This window comes from Carcharodon carcharias, chromosome 21, assembly GCF_017639515.1.
Source record: "Carcharodon carcharias isolate sCarCar2 chromosome 21, sCarCar2.pri, whole genome shotgun sequence".
NCBI classification, from domain to species: domain Eukaryota; kingdom Metazoa; phylum Chordata; class Chondrichthyes; order Lamniformes; family Lamnidae; genus Carcharodon; species Carcharodon carcharias.
In genome coordinates, this window is record NC_054487.1 from 87457870 (window position 1) to 87479536 (window position 21667).

Genomic DNA, 21667 nt, shown 5'->3' on the forward strand with positions numbered 1-21667 from the left:
ATGGTGGTAGAACAGATCTAGTAGCACAAAACTGGACATCCACAAGTTACAGTGGGCCATCAGCAGCAGCAGAATTTTTTTTATTATTCATTGGTTGTGGGCTTCGCTGGCTGGGCCAGCATTTATTGCCCATCCTTAATTGCCCTTGAGAAGGTGGTGCTGAGCTGCCTTCTTGAACCGCTGCAGTCCATGTGGAGTAGGTACACCCACAGTGCTGTTAGGGAGGGAGTTCCAGGATTTTGACCCAGTGACAGTGAAGGAACGGTGATATATTTCCAATTCAGGATGGTGAGTGACTTGGAGGGGAACTTCCAGGTGGTGGTGTTCCCATCTATCTGCTGCCCTTGTCCTTCTAGATGCTGGGTGGTCCATCCAGTTTCATTCCTTTTTTGTGACTGTGTAGCAGTTTGTTACAACTGAGCAGCTATTTCAGAGCCAGCCACATTGCTGTGGGTGTGGGTGGGGGTCATGTGTAGGCCAGATAAAGATGATAGATTTCCTTCTTTAAAGGGGTATTGGTGAATCCGATGGGTTTTTACAATAATTGACAATGGTCAGACTTTTAATTCCAGATCTTTGTTGAATTCAAATTCCACAATCTGCTGTGGTGGGATTTGAACCTGGATCTCGGGATTACTTGTTGAGCAACAATACCACTATGCCATCGCCTCCCCCTAAATTATACTCCACTACAATCTGTAATCCAGCATATCCCCCACTCTACCATTACCATCAAGCTAGAGGATCAACCCTGGTTCAATGAAGAGTGCAGGAGGGCATGCCAGGAGCAGGACCAGGCATACCTAAAAATGGAGGTGTCAATCTGGTGAAGCTACAACACAGGACTACTTGCGTGCCAAACAGCATAAGCAGCAAACAATCGACAGAGCAAAGCGATCCCACAACTAACAGATCAGATCTAAGCTCTGCAGTCCTGCCACACCCAGTCATGGATGGTGGTGGTGGACAATCAAACAACTCACTGGAAGAGGAGGCTCCATATATAGCCCCATCCTCAATGATGGGGGACCCCAGCACATCAGTGCAAAAGATAAGCTGAAGCATTTGGAACAATCTTCAGCCAGAAGTGCCAAGTGGATAACCCATCTCAGTCTCCTCCAAAGGTCCCCAGCATCACAGATGCCAGTCTTCAGCCAATTTGATTCACTCCACATGATATCAAGAAACGGCTGAAGGCACTGGATACTGTAAATGCTTTGGTCCTTGACAAAACCCCAGTTGTAGTGTTTTAGACTTGTGTTCCAGAACTGGCCAAGCTGTTCCAGTACAGCTGCAACACTGGCATCTACCCGGCAATGTGGATCTCTCCTCGACATTCAATGGCAGTACCATCACTGAATTCCCCCCCCATTAACATCCTGGGGGTTGCTATTGACCAGAAACTGAACTTGACCAGCCAAATAATTGCCATTGTTCCATGAGCAGGTCAGAGGCTGGGGATTCTGTGGTGAGTCACCTCCTGACTCTCCAAAGCCTGAGAGCACCATCTGCAAGGCACAAGTCAATGATGAAATACCCTCCACTTGCCTGGATGAGTGCAGCTGCAACAACACTCAAAAAGCTGAATACAATCCAGATCAATGCAAACTGCTTGATCGGCAGCCTGTCCACCACTGATGTATAGTGGCAGCTGAAAGTACCATATACAAGGTGCACTTCAGCAGCTCATCAAGCCTCTTTTGACAGCACCTTCCAAACCCAAAACCTCTACCACCTAGAAGGGCAAGTGCAGGAGACATGTGGGAGCACGCATTACCCTCCAAGTCACACACCAATCTGATTTTCACCAAATTCCGAATACCCACTCAGGATGTGCTCTCTCTCCTGTTCATGTGCTAGCTCACTGTAACGTGCTTCCAGATAGTCCCTTTCTTAAATAAAGCTGAGTTGACTCACCACTAGTTAAGCTTCAAGTAGTAATTAACCCCTATTCAGGCACTAATCAGGCTTCAGGTGATTGACAGTTAACTGTCACACAGTCATCTGAGTCAGCTACCTTACCAACCTTTTAACCAGATCACTGAACTTACAAAAATTAAAGAGAAATTAAAGAGAAAGACTTACCAGTTCAAAAGCACCAAATTCCGAATACCCACTCTGGCTGTGCCCTACTCAGGATGTGCTCGCTCTCCTGTTCGTGTGCAAGCAGAAAAGATCGAATGTTTCTTCTGCCATCGATATGGGCACCTCATGAGAAAGTGTAAAGATAGAATCAGGCAGACTGTCAGACAAAGGCAAAAATCCCAGTGAGATAAACAGTGCTGAAAAGCCTGAAGTAATAGATGCTGATATCTATTCGCTGAATAATTTAAATATAGGAAGGTCAGAGCCTATCTATGTAATCATGAGAGTGAATGAGAAGCTAATCAGAAGGAGGTGGATACTGGTACAGCCACTACGGTGATCAGAGAGCAGACTCTTCAATAGCTGAATCATGGAAAATGTAAGTTGAATTTAGTAGAAACTGTTGAAAAATTGAAGACAGGAGAAAACATACAATTCAAGGGCGTATGTAAAGTCACATTAAACTATGAAGGTCAAACAGTGAGATTACCCTTGATGGTAGTAATAGGCGAGAGACCTAGTCTCCTCAGACGAAACTGGCTGAAGGAAATTAAATTGGGATGAAATAGAACCTTCCAACTAAGAATGAATGGACTTTCACAGCTACTACAGAAATATGCCTCAGTTTTCAAGGAAGTTCTTGGAAAAATTGAAGGGCTACAAGCAAAAATTCATGTAGATCCAGAGGCAATGCCAAGATTCATGAAGGCAAGACCAGTACCTTATGCAATGCGGGATAAGGTAGATGCAGAACTGGACAGATTAGAAAAACTGGAGTGATACAATCAGTACAATTTTCAGAGTGGGCAGCTCCAATTGTACCTGTTCTCAAACCTGACGGAAGCATTCGAATATGTGGGGACAATAAATTAACAGTTAACAAAGTGGCAAAATTAGATAGACACCTCATAACTAAAATTGAAGATTTATACACTAAATTGGCAGATGGAACAGTTTACACAAAGTTGGATTTGAGTCACACCTACCAGCAATTGGAATTAGAGAAGGCATCCTGGAGGTTTATCACCATAAATACACGTTAGGGATTGTATCAATACACCCGTTTACCATTTGGCTCATCTTCTGCTTGCGCCATATTCCAAAGAACCATGGAAAGTTTACTACAGGGATTGCCCCATGTTGGAGTTTAATTGGATGAAGTTCTTGTGACTGGACTCACTGAAAAGGAACATTTGATGAACTTGGAAGAAGTTCTGAAACGTTTTTCACAGGTTGGGGTGAGATTGAGAAAGGAAAAGTGCACATTCCAGGCAAAGGAAATAACTTATCTAGGTCACAGTGTCGATTCACAAGAACTACATCCAATTGAAGAAAAAGTGAAAGTCATTAAAGGTCAGAACCAAAGAATACATCCAAACTAAAATCATTCTTGGGGATGATCAATTACTATGGATGCTTCTTGCCTAACTTATCGACAGAACTGGCACCATCTGTATTACTTGCTCAAGAAAACCCAGAGATGGTCATGGCAAACACCACAAGCAGAAGCCTTCACAAAAGTGCAACAGTTGTTACAATCATCTACACTGCTGGTACATTTTGACCCAAAAATAGACTTGCTATTAACATGTGACGCATCACCTTATGAAGTGGGAGCAGTGCTTTCCCATTGAATGGATGATAGATCAGAATGACTTATAGGTTATAGAGAACACTTAGTACTGCAGAGAAAAAGTACTCTCAAACTGAAAAACAAGGCTTGGCGATCACTTTCAGTGTTAAAAAGTTTCATCAATTTTTGCAGGGTTGTCATTTTACTATCATAATGGAGCACAAGCCATTATTAGGACCATTCAGTGAAGACAAGGCTATATCCCCTATAGCCTCAGCAAGAGTGCAAAGATGGTCATTGATCTCGGCAGTGTGAAGATACTTTTATTCACAGGCCTGGAAGTCAAATTGTAAACCCAGATGCACTCAGTGGTTTACCGTTCACCCTTGCGGGTAAAAGATGAGGATGTTCCAAGTCCTCGGGAATACGTCTTGTTATTGAACTTCCTGGACTCAGCACTGATATTAAAGATTGGACGAACCGAGATCCAGTTTTATCCAAAGTGAGAAATCAAGTTCTTTATGGTTAGTCACAAACACAAGAATCCAATGAAATGAAACCATTTTTCCAGAAAAGGTACAAGATAACCAGCCAAGAAGGTATTTTATTGTGTGGAGCTCATATAATTGCTCTTCTGAAAGGACGGAAGCCATTGTTATCGGAACTTCACAGTGCACATCCAGGAATTTCCAGCAAGAAGACAGTAGCTCATGTGGTGGCCGGGAGTGGGTGGAGAAATAGAAAACCTAGTGAAAAGTTGTATACAGTGTCAACAAATGCAAAAATTACCTGCAGCAGCTCTGCTACACCCCTGGGAATAGCCGGAAAGACCATGGGTATGCGTTTATGTGGGACCTTTTATGGGAACAATGTTTCTCCTTATCATAGACGCTCATTCAAAATGGATGGATATATATGAAGTAAGGCCACCCACATCTTCAGTGAGAATAGATAAGCTAGGACAAAGCTTCACTATAAATGGATTACCTGAGGTGCTGGTATCAGTTATTGGAACAGTTTTCACAAGTGCTGAATTTAACCGATTCACAAGCCTCAACGGTATTGTTCATGTGAAAACATTTCCATGCCACCCCTCATCAAATGGACTCACCGAGAGAACGGTTCAGATGTTCAAATCTGGTATGAAGAAATTGTCCCAAGATTCAATAGCGACTAAATTAGCACAATTTCTCTTCCACTGTCGAACCAGCCCTGATTCGACATCAGGTGTCACACCAGCTGAATTGTTGATAAAGCACCGTCTCCAATCAACACTGAGCCTAATTATGCCAAACTTGATGGGGGGGGGAAGGTAGTAAGAGGGCAGGAAAATCAGAAAATGGGACATGATTATCACAGTCGGGACAGAACATTTAATGTAGGAGAGAAGGTATTGGTGAAAAGTTTTGGAAAAAGACCAGTATGGTTGTCTGGTGAAATAGGTGCTGTAACGGGGGCCTCTGTCCTACCCTGTGAAAGTTGAAGATCAAATAATAAGATGTGTGGATCACATACGAAGTGGAGAAAGCAAAATTCCAGAAGAGATTCCACCAGAGCTTGAGACTGAATCAATATTTCCTGTTGAAAGAACTCAACCAAGTACAAATGTGTTTGAAGGGTTGACTCTACCTGAAAGAGTCGAGGAAACAAATTTACAGGTACCTGCTGTTGAATCTGATGCTTGGATGGCTTCAGTAAGGGAGAGTCCAAAGCAAACTTCAGGAGCTGTAGATCTGAAATGTTCTACACACATAAGGAAACCCTCAGAGAGACTGACTTTGTAAATAATTAAACTGTGTAATCTGATATGTAATATGCCTTTAAGACAAGTATTGTAACGTAAGGCCACATGATCTTAAAATCTAATAGCAGAGGAGCGTGGGCTACCTCTATGTGAGGGAGACTTGAATTAGTCACTGATGAGTAAAGACAGAGCTTAATGTTGTGAGCACACAAATGTAGCTGCAGAGTTTAGTTTGTAAATATCAGCATGTGTTTAGCCTAACAATGTTTTCCAGCTGTTCTCTGTCTCTGTACCAACTCGATCACCCTGAAGCGAGTGTGCAACCCGGACCCTTTAGCCCCAACAAACAAAGGGCACCGGATCCAACATATAGATCATAAATAGTTGAGGCCCAAGCATTGACCCCTATATGAGACTCCACTGCACTTTGCCACCTGAAAGTGACCCATTTATCCCAATCCTGTTTCCTGTTCATTCGCCATTCCTCTATTCACTTCAGTATATCAGCCCCAACACCATGAGCTCTTATCTTGTGCAGGAACCTTTGCGCAGCACTTTATAAAATAGCTCTTGGAAATCTAAATACATGACATCTACTTGTTCCCCTTTATTCACGCTGCTTGCTAAATCCTCAAAGAACTCTAAATTCATCAAACACTATTTCCCTTTCACAAAAGCATGTTGACTCTGCCTGAGTGTGTTATGATTTACTAAGTATTCTGCTATTACCCCCTTAATAATGGATTCTAGCATTTTCCCAGTGAGAGCTGTAATGATAATTGGCCTATAGTTTCCTGTTTTCTGTCTCCTCTTTCTTGAACAGAGGCATTATATTTGCAGTTTGCCAATTTGATGGGACCTTTCCAGAATCTAGGGAATTTTGGAAGATCACAACCAATGCATCTATGGCCTCTGAAGCCACTTCTTTTAAGACCCTCGGACGCAGATTGTCAGGTCCAGGGGACTTGTCAGTTGTTGGTTCCATTAGTTTTGGCAGTACTTTCTCTCTGGTGATCTAGTCCTGGTGGTGGGAGGCAACCAATCGCGTGATGAACTCCATGCTTTGGATATGGAGTCCGATGACATAAGAACATAGGAACAGGATGAGGCCATTCAGCCCGTCAAGCCTGCTCTGCCATTCAATACGATCATGGCTGATAGAACACTTCAATGCCTTTTACCCACACTATCTAACCCCTTACATTATTGTTAATCAGAAATCTATCCATCTCTACCTTAAACATATTCAATAACTGAGCGTCCACGCCCCTCTGGAGTAGAGAATCCCAAAGATTCACAACCCTCTGAATAAAGAGTTTTCTCCTCATCTCAGTCCTAAGTGGCTTCCCCCTTATTTTGAAATTGTGTCCCCTGGTTCTAGACTCCCCAACCAGGGGAAACATCTTACCTGCATCTACCCTGTCTATTCCTTTAAGTATTTTGTAGGTTTTAATGAGATCACCTCTCATTCTTCGAAAATCTAGAGAACACAGGCCCAGTTTCCCCAATCTCTCTTCATAAGACAATCCTGCCATCCCTGGAACAAGTCTGGTGAACATTTGTTGCACTCCCTCTATGGCAATAATATCCTTTCTGAGGTAAGGGGACCAATACTGCACACAGTACTCCAGGCGCAGTCTAGCCAATTCTCTATATGACATATCTTATGTGTCTATGTAAATACATAAGTCTCTCGGAATGGCTTCCTGGAGCGGGGGCAATGGAGCCAAATGTAGATTTAGTGAGCAGCAGCGAGGGCCTGAAATTTTCATCACAGGTTTTTATATTTATATGCTGTATTATATGTTGATTTATAATATGCGACTTTAATAATTATACACTGAATGCTGCTTTATTGCTGTTTTGGAATCTGGAATCGTGTTAATTTTCAAGTGTTAAAATGGGGTGGTATTGGAAACTAGTTTGGGAAGCACTGATCTAGCAGACAGTGCCAGTGCTGAGGGATTGCTGCACTATCAGAGCTATGTCTTTTAGAGCAGTTGTTAAGCTGTGGACCTGTCTACTTTTTGCAGCCACTATTTCAAAGAAAGAGCAGGGGAGGGGGTTCTCCTCTGTATCTTGGACAATATTTATCTCTTGACTAACATCACTAAATAGGCCATCAGGCCATTGTCACATTGCTTTACAGCCTATGGCGTGCTTTCTGAAGCACAGTCACTGCTATAGGACATACAGCAGTTAATTTGTGCACAGCAAGATGCCACAAATAACAATGAGATACATGACCAGGAAATCCTTCTTGTGATGTTGGTTGAGGGATTGGCTAAGGGAGAATACATTTGTTCTTCTCTGAAATAGTGCCGTGGGATCTTTTGTGTCCACCCAAGAGAGTAGTCAGCGTCTAATTGCCCACATAAAGGCTGCGCCCCCTCAGTGCCACACAGGAGGGCCAGCCAAGGTCTTTGTGCTCAGCCTTTGGCAAGGAACTTAAAACACACAACCTTCTAAGGCAAGAGGTGAGAGTCCAAACCAGTGAGCCACAGTTTTCCTGTGTGCCTGGCGTGTTTTGGATATAATGCCTCTCTGTTTCATTACCTGCAGTAGGTGCTGTCACAGGAGAGACATACACACACTGTACATGGATCTCTCAAACATGGATGCACTGCTTTTACAATAGTGCCATCTATAGACCTGAATGTTGAACACCTTGAGAACCGTACATGAATTGCGAGGCAGTAAATAATCAAGGAAACTGCTCCAGATTTGAAGATTTAACCCAGAACCTATTTGTGGTTAGTTAGAATTATAGAGTAGTTGACTTTTGATGTCACTTTAATCAAACATAAAAAGAAAATGTGCAATGTTGTTTCCATTCTCAGGCTTGAGAGATCTTATCAGTTTGGCTAATAAAGCTGTAATATATAGAGACTAAGATAATATATCTTGGTGTGTACCATCTAAAGCTGCCAAATACGTCACAGTCAGAGGCCAGGATTTTTCTGCCCGGCTGTGGTGTGTTTCCCCACCAGTGAATGAGGTGAGCCATTTAAACCTCCTTTCAGTTTGGCGGGACTAATAATATCCTGCTGGCCAGGACGGGCGGTAAAATACTGGCCCATAGTGTTAGGGTGAAGTGCTCCTGTTTTGTGCTGGCAAGGAACTAGTGGCCCAGAGGAAACAAACACCAGCACCTTTCACAATCTTAAGATGTCCTGAGGTGCTTTAAAACCAATGAAGTGCTTTTTAGTTGTGGTCCCTATTGTAATGTAGGGAATGCAGCAGCCAATTTGTGCACCTCATGATCTCACAAGCAACGAGGGGTTAATAAGCAGGTCATCTGTTATTTAGTGATGTTAGTTGAGGGGTAAATATTGGCACAGGACATGAGACCTTCCCTGCTTTTGTATAGTACCTAGATCCAGACACAGGACAAGGAAGAACAGGACTTCAGAGGGTGGAACAACTGAATGCCGATGCTGCCAGACCTGCGGAGTTTTTCCAGGTAATTCTGTTTTTGTTTTGAATGCTCCAGGGCACCAATGTGGAGCAGGAAGACAGCAAATGGAACCAGATGAAAGGATACAAGCTGGGGCATTTGATACCCACTGGGGTGTAGAACTGGAGAAGAGGATCCTAACTCCGGAATTATACTACAGTTTGCTGGCACAAGCGTAAAGTGGTGTAGTTACATCCTGATGCGCTGTGTGTAACAGGAATAGGAAGAGGCCATTCAGCCCCTTGAGCTTGTCTCACCATTCAATGAGCTCATGCATGATCTGCATATTAACTCCAACCATCTGCCCTGTCTCCATATCCTTTAGTGGCCTAAGCTGGCAAAAAGCCTTCAATCTCAGATTTTAAGTTACTAATGTTAACTTGCAGGGCTACAGGGATCGAGTGGGGAAGTGGGACTAGCTAGATTGCTCCATGGGGAATAGGCATGGGCTCGATGGGCCAAATAGCCTCCTTCTGTGCCATAAATGACTGTATAACTCTCAATGGATTTGTAAAAGCACAGGGATAGTTCACATAGTCAATCACTCCACAGCTTATCCGCACAATTTAAACCATTCCGTTTTGTAATCTGGGGACAGAGTTTGATCAAATGGTATTGCTCTGTGCATGCACAACTGCTGTCCAGTGTGGAATCTCGCCAAGTCCCACTTTCTCCTCAAGCCCATTCAATCAACACCAAATCACTGAATTCAAAAATTCCCCTTTAACAATGCCACCACATCGCTTCTCCCCACATTCCTCAGCCCGATAGCCCAGCCTTGATGTTTCTGAGTCTGGCTCTTCTTGAACCCTGTATGCGCTCTTGCAACCCCACAGTTGGTGGAGAAGCCTACAGCTGCCTCAGTCCTTCTGCATAGGACTCTTCCCCACTGCCCTTTTAACTTCTCCCCTCCACATTTAAAAGCTTCCTTAAAATTTATCCCTCTGGCCATCTCTCCATCTGCTCGGACGTATAAATAGAATGCAAATTGTAACTTTAATAACATCCCTGCAGCCAACAACAACTGAAGGCTCCACACTCCCAGATCTGGGCTGAATTCCAGTTGAAGTTTCAGAGGTCAAAGGTCAGTTCACTGAGCTACCAAGTTTCCCAAGGCTATTTAATGACTCATTATTCACAAATTGTTTAAATTTTCCCTGCATTTATCTTGCCTTGATTTAATCTTAAAGTAAACATTGTCTGGAAGTATTTGACATTTTGTTTTTGGAGAGGGAGAGAGGTTCAGAAGGGAATATATGGGACTCTTGATGGCCATGTAGTGATTATTTTACTGCACTGATAGTGCAGAGATTTGGATTAATAAATCAGCAAATGTGGGTTCAAACCCCACCATGGCAGTTTCCATGTTTGAATTTGATTTAAAATATTTTGTTGAAAGCTCTGATGAAAGGATTTTGATCTGAAACGTTAACTCTGTTTCTCTCTCCACAGACGCTGCCAAACCTGCTGAGCTTTTCCAGCATTTTCAGTTTTTATTTCAGGTTTCCAGCATCCGTGGCATTTTGCTGCAGCAAAGTGACCATCAAACAGTCAGATTGTTGTAAAAACCCAGCCAGTCGATGGATGTCCCGTATGGGGAGGAACTTACCATCCTTACCCTGTCCAGGCCTGTATATAACTCCAGATCCACATCAAACTATTTGACTCTTAATTTCCCTCTGAAGTTGTATTGAACCCACTCACCAGCTTCTCTGGGCCCCTAGAGATGGGCAAACAATGCCAGTCCTGCCAGAGATGCCCACAGCCTGAGAATGATTTAAAAAAAAACTGAGCTAGGGGGATTCCAAAAGTATTTGAGAAAATAGGCTCCTCCACTTTCGCACTCGGGACATTTAACAATAGACTGTCTGGGAGTGGAGTCCTTCACCCGTGTGTGACAAGCTTTCCCAGGCCACTGGAACTGGGGAGAAATTATGTTCTGTTGGTTGCAAATTGCTCTTCAGTTCCCAAGCTTACTATGTTTTTTTGCATTTATTCGTTCGTGGGATGTAGGCTTCCCTGGCTGGGCCAGCATTTATTGCCCTGCCTAGTTGCTCTCGAGAAGGTGGTGGTGAGCTGCCTTCTTGAACCGCTGCAGTCCATGTGGTGTAAGTACATCCACAGTGCTGTTAGGAAGGGAGTTCCAGGATTTTGACCCAGCGACTGTAAAGGAACGGCGATATATTTCCAAGTCAGGATGGTGAGTGACTTGGAAGGGAAGTCCCAGGTGGTGGTGTTCCCATCTATCTGCTGCCCTTGTCCTTCTAGGTGGTAGAGGTCATGGGTTTGGGAGGTGCTGCTGAAAGAATAATGTCAGTATAACTTTAAACATCCACTGACCTACATGGATATTTGCTAATATTGATATATCCAGCCTGGGCTCCTCAATGCCTGCAGTATTGGAACTCTAGTGCAAGACTTCAGCAGACAGTTTAGGTTGATGCTTCCCTGATAATACAACATCAAGGGTTCCATCTTTTGGATGAGATGTTAAACTGAGGCCTCCTTTGCCTTTTCAGTTTTACGTAAAGATTCCATGGCAGCAGTGAGGGAGTTCTCCATGGTGTTCTGTCCAATATCAACAGTGCTATCAAGTGGCACTTGCCTAGCAATAACCTGCTCACTGACACCGAGTTTGGGTTCTGCCAGGGCCCCTCAGCTCCTGACCTCATTACAGCCTTGGCTCAAACATGAACAAAAGAGCTGAACTCTAGAGGTGAGGTGAGAGTGACTGCCCTTGACATCAAGGCTGCATTTGACCAAATGTGGCATCAAGAAGCCCTAGCAAAACTGGAGTCAATGGGAGTCAAGGGAAAAACTCTCCGCTGGTTGGAGTCATACCTAGGGCAAAGGAAGATGGTTGTGATTGTTGGAGGTCAGTCATCTCAGCTCCAGGACATCACTGCAGGAGTTCCTCAGTGTAGTGTCCTCGGCCCAACGATCTTCAGCTGCTTCATCAATGACCTTCCTTCCATCATAAGGTCAGAAGTGGGGATGTTCGCTGATGAATGTGCAATGTTCAGCACCATTCGCAACTCTTGAGATACTGAAGCAGTCCATGTCCAAATGCAGCAAGACCTGGACAATATCCAGGCTTGGGCTGACAAGTGGCAAGTAACATTTGCAACACACAAGTGTCAGGCAATGACCATCTCCAATAACAGAGAATCCAACCATCATCCATGTTCAATGGCATTACCATCACTGAATCCCCCACTATCAACACCCTGGGAGTTATCATCGACCAGAAACTGAACTGGACTAGCTAGATAAATACTGTGGCTACAGGAACAGGTCAGAGGCTGGGAATCATGTGATGAGTAACTCACCTCCTGACTGCCCAAAGCCTGTTCACCATCTACAAGGCACAAGTCAGGAGTGTGATGGAATACTCCCCACTTGCCTGGATGAGTGCAGCTCCCACAACAATCAAGATGCTTGACACTACCCAGGACAAAGCAGCCCGCTTGATTGGCACCCCATCCACAAACATTCACTCCCTCCACCATCGACACACTGTAGCAGCAGTGTGTACCATCTACAAGATGCACTGCAGGAATTCAACAAGGCTCCTCAGACAGCACCTTCCAAACCCATGATCACTACCATCTAGAAGGACAAGGGCAGCAGATAGATGGGAACACCACCACCTGGAAGTTCCCCTCCAAGTCATTCACCATCCTCACTTGGAAATATATCACTGTCGCTGGGTCAAAATCCTGGAACTCCCTTCCTAACAGGACTGTGGGTGTACCTACACCACATGGACTGCAGCGGTTCAAGAAGGCAGCTCACCACCACCTTCTCAAGGGCAATTAGGGATGGGCAATAAATGCTGGCCCAGCCAGTGAAGCCCACATCCTGTGAATGAATAAAAAAAATCCATCAACTAACCACTAAAAAAAAACCAGATTATCTGGCCATTGTCACATTGCTGTTTGTGGGATCTTGTTGTGCATAAATTGGCTACCAGGTTTCCTACATTACAACAGTGACTACACTTCAGAATTACTTCATTGCCTGTGAAGCACACTGAGACGTCCTGACGTTCTGAAAGATGTTGTCGGTTTAGAGTCATCGGAGCACAGAAGGAGTTCCTTTCTTTCAGATTGCTTTTCTCTGGTTTGGCCTGTTTGAGTATTACAGGCCCGGAGGTTTGGGATGGGCTGGTTTTAGAGCTTGTGCCTTACTGGCGGATGAATCTTAAACCAGACATTGGTAGTATCAGTGACTTGAGATATTTGGGATTTAATGTGGGTTCCACAACCCCATATTACCCACCTACAACGCTCACAAAGATGGGAGGTTTGTTTGATTCTGCTCTAGGAACAGTTGGAGCCTCTCCTCTCGGTGGGAGTTTACCAGGATGGATGATTGTTCTCTCAGGTGCTGCAGTGTGTGGTGTCACCTGATTGAATACCATGTGATCAAGTGGTCACCTGATCAAATCTCCAGGAAGGGGTCAAGCCAGAGTTGACAACCTGAGCCCTGTGACATTTGTTGACAGGTTATCCTACACACATAAATTCAGGAAAATCTTATCAACCTAAGCAACGATATCAGGATATAGAAGCGCTGGTGAGGTACAAAAACAAGTTACAAGAATGATAACTGATCTAAAAGGCTATACCTATCAGGAAAGGCTGAAAAGATTGCGGTTCTTTTCTCTAAGAAAGAGAAGGCTGGGGGATGGACCTGACCAAGGGGTAGAATTGTATAACCTGAGATCAGACACATGGCTGACCCGAACAAGGGTAAACTCGTGCAAGATTATGTCGGGCAGGCATCATGACATCATGAGGGCATTGTCCAATATTATGGCTGGTGGGCACACACGCATGCCCGCTGACAGTTAATCTGGCAATGATGCCAACTTGATACCCAATTGTTTGTGATTTACATTTGCCTGTGTGACTTAGCAGTTGGTGCACGGGCAACGGGGGTAGGAGGCTGTCCCCTGTTTGTTGGTTTCTCCACCCAGGGTGTGATAAAAGTTGTCCAGAGCTTTTCCAATGTAAGTAGTTCGGAGTTTGGCTGAGAGTTTGCTGTTGGTTGATTCCTGATAGTTCATAGCATTTTCAGTGCTTTTTTTGGAGGACTCTTTGCCTTTCTAGCTGTTTTTCAGGACTGTTTGGCTTAGGAACTTTTTTGGAGGCTTTCTTCCAAATGCACCCTTCAGTTCACGGGCCAGTGACATTTGCGTTTTTGCAAATGGGGATTGTATACTCTGCTGGTGGGAGCTGCTCTGAAGGGGGAGGAGACGGCCAGAAGGGAGAGGAGGCCAAGTGTCCACAGGCAGCGTTCCAGAGAGCGACTTGTAGAGGGAGAGACGCAGCCAGAGGGGGTTCAGGGCCAGCAGCAAGTCCAAGGTGGAAGGGTCTGCAGAAGACAGCAATATCCTGCTGCCAGAGTGTACAGGCAGTGCTCCAGCTACCTCAACATGTTTGAGGTCCAGTGCCAAAGGAGGCTCTGCCTCTCTAGGGACACTGTAACCTCCATCTGCCAAATGATTGGGCTGGAGATTGCCTCCACCTGTGTAGGAGGCCATTCTATGCCACCGGCTCTGAAGGTCACAGTTGCCCTCAACTTTTTTGCCTCCACTTCTGTCCAGGGGTCACTGGGGGATCTATGTGGAGTCTCCCAATCTCCTGCCTACAGTTGCTTCAAGATGATCACTGATGCTCTCTTCAGATGGATCATGACCTTCATTTGTTTCTGAACCGACGAAGCCAGCCAGGCTGAGTGAGTCAGCGGCTTCACAGCAATTGCTGGGCTCCCCCACATTCAGGGAGCCATCGACTGTGCTCATGTGGCCATCAAAGCACAGAAGGGACACTCCATGAACATTCAAATAGTTTGCGATCACAGGACACAGATTCCACAGGTACCCTGTGCAAGGTACCCTGGCAGCTCCCATGATGCATACACCCTCTGACATTCCCAGATGCCAGGGCTGTCCATGGCTCCAGCTGGGCTGGATGGTTGGCTGCTGGGTGACAAAGGATATCCCTTGAAAGGTGGCTTGTGACGCCACTCGGGCACCCAAGGACAGAAGTGCAACAGATGTACAACAGAAGCCATGCCTCCACAACAGCAGTAGTTCAGAGGACCATGGGCTGCTAAAGATGAGGTTCCAATGCCTGGACTTATCAGGGGGAGCTCTGCAACTCTGTGTGTTGCTTATATATAGTCATTGTGTGCTGTCAGTGTCAAGGGAGGAGCCATTGGAGGATGAAGACAACGAGGCAGCTCCACAGGCCACTGACGATGACTCAAGTGATGGTTCTGCTGAGAAGCTGGTGGAGGGACAGAGTGAGGACCCGGAGGCAGCTGTGAGGAACCTCCAGGGAGGCTGGGGCACCAGGGTGCCTTGATTCTCCACACGTTCAGCTAGGCATCCAGGGCTTGGCTTGAAACTTAGGCTAAGGGTGTGCCTCCTTACAAAACATTCCAGCGACGCCATCCTTTGACCCCAAAGTCGATTCCTAACCCCTAAAATAAAGTTTGCAGCCTCTCCAGTCTGTCACAAGCCACTGTCACGCCCTGCACCAATACAAAACACGAAGCAGCTCACACCCTGTAAAGGAAAGAAAGATTTATGTCGATGATATTGACACAAAATGAACATAAGTTTATCTAAGACTCATACGGAATCGAAGCATTAACTCCGGTTCTCTCTCCGCAGAGGCTGTCAGACCTGTTGAGTTTTTCCAGCAATTGTTGTTTTCGTCTCAGATTTCCAGCATCTGCAGTATTTTGCCCATAAATTTTATCATTCGCTGATGTAGCCACAAATTGAACATCTAACACTTATCAAATTAAATAATCTCACCTGTGAAAACCCCCTTGTGCTCTCACGGTGCCTTAAACGTGATTGATGTGCCTTGGTGCCCTCCCCTTGCTGGCAGTGCCATTGGAGACAGCCTGCTGACTGCGCTGTTGTGTCAGCCCTGATGACCTTAGTGGTCATCCTCTGGCCAGTGGAGCCTGTGTAGGCCCCGCCTGGGAGGGAGCGTCTAGCACCATGGCCAGGCACTCCTCAGCCACTGTGGCCTTATCAGATGCCACGGTCACTGGCAGAGAGGAGGAGGAGTTTCTGCCATTGTCCAGAGTGCCCTGAAAGGAGCCCGCAGTGACGACAAGCAGCTGTTCCGCAAGCGTGAGGTTGGTCTGGACCTCCCTGCTGACCATTGATGGACTTGGTGCTTCATCCATCTTTCACACTGGCTGTGACCGCCTGAGGTCACAGTCGGTTTATGGGAGTGCAGGTCCGAGCGCTACTCCAGGAACCCCTGATTCTGTTCCTGGAGCTGCCTCTCCATGAGATTTGCCAGTCTCTCAATGGAGGGGGCAGCGCGCTTGGTGCTGAGGGTCAACGCAGTGCTCACACTCTGCATGAACTCCTCCATGACAGAGACCATGGCATGCAGGCCCTCGTGGATCTCCCCCAGAGCCTCGCACACATCCTGCTAGACATCCAGCATTTGCTGCCTGATGGACAACTCCAGAGGCTCCTCATCCGCCTTGGACTCAGCATCATCCTAGTCCCCAGCTGTCCTCCAACTGCCCTGGGCACTCTCTGTCTCCGCCTGCTCTCCATGCGAGTGTGCCATGCCCTCCCCACTGCGCACAACCATTTGAGCTGACAAATGAATGCCCACTGACGTGTATAGGTCTGTGTCGTGCCTGGTCACAAGAGAGGATGTGATATGGATGTAGCTGGGAGTCCTCGTCAGCTGTTAAAGGTGAGGGGCGGGTAGCATGTTCCTCGGGGTCTTGACAGCCTCTTGAGGATGGCTCATCAGTGAGAGGAAGACAATATGTCAGTAAGTTCAATCATCGTATAGTCAATATGCATGCAGATGGGCTGCTGACATCACAGACAGTTGCCTCAAAGAGGCATTGTGATTGGATGATCAATTGTGACTCTTCCTTAGAAATTCTCATTTGAGATGAGACGGCCCAAATTTATTGCGCCCTCCACCAGTCTTGCCCCTCTCCACTGGATGCTTACCTTCCTCCGGGACCCCTGCCTCTCCATGACCTGTGGACATTGCTCCTTGATGGCACTCGGGCTCCAGGGCGTCCATCTCGTACTTGGTCATCACGAAGAGGTTGGCCACTCCACCACCTGTTCATGTTCGCTCAATAGCATTCTGACCCCCTACTGAACGGGTTGAAGAGAATTCATTAATTCAACCGCTACCACCAACCCCATTCCAGCCTGGACCCCCTCACCCACCCCCCCCCACCCGCCCTGGGTAGTGGTGCAAATCAGATAAGCACACCCTCACCCTTCGATGCACCCAAGGCAAGCTGATAGATCTGCCAGCCTTGGTTGGCATAGGTTTCAGCGCCGTTTGGCACACAGACTCTTACACTCTGTGACATTAGGTCTACATGCCTGGCACTTACTTCCTTGACCAGAATGCTTAGGAACTCATCAGGGAACTGGGGAGGGTAGAGTGCCCTCCTGCAGTGCCCTCTCGCCTGGCATGTCCAGCTGGTGCAGACACCATTACTATACCCCATGCTTTAATTTTTTGGCAGCACAGCTCCCTACGTGTCTCCTGGCAGCTTTCAGGGAGCTGCCCGTGCTGTTTTTAAGTCTGCTATTGGGTCCCCATTGGACCGAGAGCCGGCCCCTGCACCCTCTGGGGGCGCTTCTCCAAGCAACTTCCATGTCTCACGCTGGGCGGCCCTTAATTGGCCACTTAGCATGAAATCACGTTTCTCCCCCGATGTCAGTCAGGAGAGGATTTAACCTCTGCCCCCAAGCTTGCTGGTCATGCACGTCCAACAGGTGCAAAATTCAGGCCTGGGTCTTTGATAGGGTAAACACCACTCCACTTCTGGGGGAGACCAAATCTAGAGGCCAGAAACATAAAATAGTCATCACTAAATTCAATAAGGAATTCAGGAGAAACCTCTGTACATGGGGAGCAGTGGGAATGTGAAACTTGCTCCCACAGTGAGTAATTGACATGAATTGTATAGATGCTTTTAAGGGGAAGTTGGATCAACACATGAGTGAGAAAGGAATAGAAGGATATGTTGATTGGTGAGATGAAGAGGGGGTGAGAGAAGTCTCATGTGGAGCATAAACACCTGCACAGAGCAGGTGGGGGCCGAATGGCCTTTCTGTACTATAAATTTAATGTAAAATATCCTCACCAATTGAACAAAACAGCAAACTACTTGAACAAACCACACGAACAACAGCTGTAGTTCCCACCTGAGACCACCGAAGGGCATCCTAGCTCTCTAAAGGCAGCCATTTTAATCCAGAGACACTGAGGGTAGCAGAGATGATGGGAGCAGTTCAACTACCAGACGCTCTGAAGACACTCGGCAATGCTGGTGAAAGCTGCAAATTCCTTCTTAGGTATGATGTGCGCCCAGTGGCAAAGCAGCCGCCACAACCTGCAATAGGCCAGTATGGACACTGCCCAGATTGAAAGGGTCAGTGTCCTTTCATACTCCTCACAGGTGGAGATGAGCTTGGAGTGGGAGGGGGGAGGACCCAGTGGTCCACGTATGATGTAGGTAGAACGAGGAATGATGTTCAGCTGGGAAAGTTTGAAGAGTTGAAGCCCAAATTAAAATGCAGAATGTCACAGATATGTCAGCTTCGTATTGTTAACGGATCCACAAGCATGTGGTCAAGCAGATTAGAGAATGAAATGCATGGTTCAAAGAATGGTGTGGAAAGAAGGGGTTCTGATTCATGCAGCACTGGCATCTGTACTCAGAAGAGAGAGAGAGAGCTGTTCCATTGGGATGGGCTCCACTTAAGCTGGCTGGTACCAATGTCCTGGAGAATTGTATAACTAGGGCAGTGAATAAGAGAAAAGTTGAGGTAATGGAGTGGTTCAGTGATTTGGATAAAGACAAGCGGAGTGGGACAGGAAGGGACAGAGAGTTTAATGGTAATGGTGTATCAGTGAATAAGGTCCATGCAAAGAGTAGGAGTAAAATAAAACTAAAGGCGATTTATCTGAATTCACTGAGCATTTGTAACAAGATAGACAAACTAGAGGCACAAATGGAGATAATTTTTTTTTGTATGTTCACCATCACAGAGATGTGGTCACAGGGTGACCAAGGTTGGAAATAAATATTCCAGGACATAAAACATTTCAAAAACATAGACAATTTGGAAAAGGAGGAGGAATAAAGGATGACATAAGGACAGTAGTGAGAAAGGATATTGGCTCAGAAGAGCAGGAAGTAGAATGAGTATTGGTGGAGATAAGGAACAACATGAATCATAAAATGCTGGTGGGTTTATAGGCTCCCTAAGGCTCCCCTGCCATTGGACAAGACATTAGGCAAGAAATAATCGGAGCTGGTAATATTTGTGGAGGATTTTAACCTTCACATAGACTGGACCAAATAAATTGGCAAAAGCAATTTGGAAGATGAGTTTGTAGAATGTTCCCATGACAGCTTCCTAGAAAAATACATTGTATAAAGCTATTTTAGATCTAGTATTGTATAATGAAGCAGGTTTAATTAGTAACCTCATAATAAAAGATCCTCTGGGGATAAGTGAACATAATATAATTGAATTCCATTTTAAGTTTGAGAGTGACATGCTTGAGTCCAAAACAAGAATCTTAAACTTAAACAAAGTCAATTACATAGGTCAGAGGGCAGAACTGGCTAAGGGTGATTGGATAAATAAGCTAATAGTTATGACAATAAATAACCAGTTGGAAACATTGAAAGGAATGATTCCAGTTCAACGAAACTGCTTTCCATTAAAAAAAAAAAATCTCAGTGAGAAAGATCCACCTATGGTTTTCTAAGGAAGTTAAGGATAGGGTTAGAGGTTTATAATGTGGCAAAGAATAATAGTAAGCCTGAGGATTGGGAGAGTTTTAGAAATAAGCAAAGGCCGACCAAAATGTTGATGAAAAGGGAAAAAATAAAATGAGACTTAACAAAGCAGGAATATAAACATGGATTGTAAGAGCTTTTTACAAGTTTATTAAAAAGGAGAGTGGCTAAAGGAGCCATTGGCAGAGGCAGAGACAAGGGAAATTATCATGGAGAATGCGGAAATGGCATGGATGTTGAACAAATGTTTTGTTTCTGTCTTCACAGTAGAAGAGACAAATTACATTACAGTGATAGAGGGTGGTGGGGGGCAGGGCCAGAAAATTCGGCGAGCCATTCAAAAGCCCATTGACTTGACGGGAGGGGCCGGGATATTCCGGCCAGAGAATAACCAAAGGGCTAAGAGTGAGGAGCTTAAAGTAATTAAGCAGAGAAATATTATTAGAGAAATTTAAGGGACTAAAAGCTGATAAATCCACAGGACATACATCCTAGGGCTCTAAAAAAATGATAGCTGCAGAGATAGTGAATGTGCTGGTTAAAATAGATTCTAAAACAGTCCCAGCAGATTGGAACTTAGCAAATGTAACACTGCTCTTCAAGAAAGGGGGAGAAAGAAAACAGGGAACTAGAGGCCGGTTAGCCAGACATCAGTCAGCGCAAAAATGCTGGAATCTATTACTAAAGAAGTTCTAACAATGTACTTAGAAAAACATGGTATGATCAGACAGAGTCAACATGGGTTTGTGAAAGGGAAATTATGTTTGACAAATTAATTAGAGTTTTTTGAGGATGTGACTGGTAAGGTGGATAAAGGGGAACTAGTATACCTGGATTTCCAAAAGGCATTCAATAAAGTGCCACACAAAAGATTAATAGGCAAAATAAGGGCTCATGGAGTTGGGGGTAATATATTAGCATGAATAGAGGATTGGTTAATGGAAAGGAAGTAAAGAGTAGGGATAATTGTGGTATTTTCAAGTTGACAGTGTTACAGCACAGCAATTGGTAAAGGCTGCGTTGTTTAAATCCCAGAGAGAAATTTGAACAACTTTCATAACCTATATTTTCAATTGGTATGTTTGAGATGCAGCTCTGAGGATTCAGGAATAAAACCACCAAGCCTCAAGAGTTTTTTTTATATAAAACTAAATTAAATATTTATTAATTTAACAAGTTAGACGCATACACAGGTCTACAAATTATTACCATAATAACTTTTAAACAAATCCCCAAATTAGTCACTTCCAGGTAAATCTTCACCAAGGTAACAGCAACCCATTGACTTGAACAGACACCAGGCAAAGTACATTTGACCTTGCGAATTCAAAATGAGGTTCCTTTGCAGACACAGTTGTAGGTTTACAGGCTGGTTAGATCTTAAATGTCTCTGATTTATGCACGCAAACTCTTTTCCTTGAATGTAAATTTTCCATTGTTTTACTACAATTTTAAATTTTATCTCTCCTAACAATAATCCTCTCATTCCACCAATTTTATTAGTAATAAAAATATATTGCTTGGCACCTCCCAGCTAGGTGCAAAATTTTACCCATTCTTTTGAATGACCTATTCAACAAAGGCAAATTTACACTTTACCTTCGCCTCCTTAGGTTTATCTAAATCACATCTCAAAACTACTATACATCAAAGCACCCAGACTAGCTGGCTTTAATCCAATTAACACACAAAGACACACCCATAGACACAGACCCTACTACAAGTCCAATATAAAAATAATTTCCAGTAACATTATAGACATTATTATCTCTTCATGACAGCAGACTGCAGCCAGTGGAGCGCCACAAGGATCATGCTGGGACTGCAGCTATTTACCTTCTCTATTAATGACTTAGATGAGGAGATAGAGAGTAATATATCCAAGTTTGTCAAAGCTAGGTGGGACTGCAAGCTGGGAGGACACAAAGAGGCTGCAAAGAGATATAGATAGGTTAAGCGAATGGGT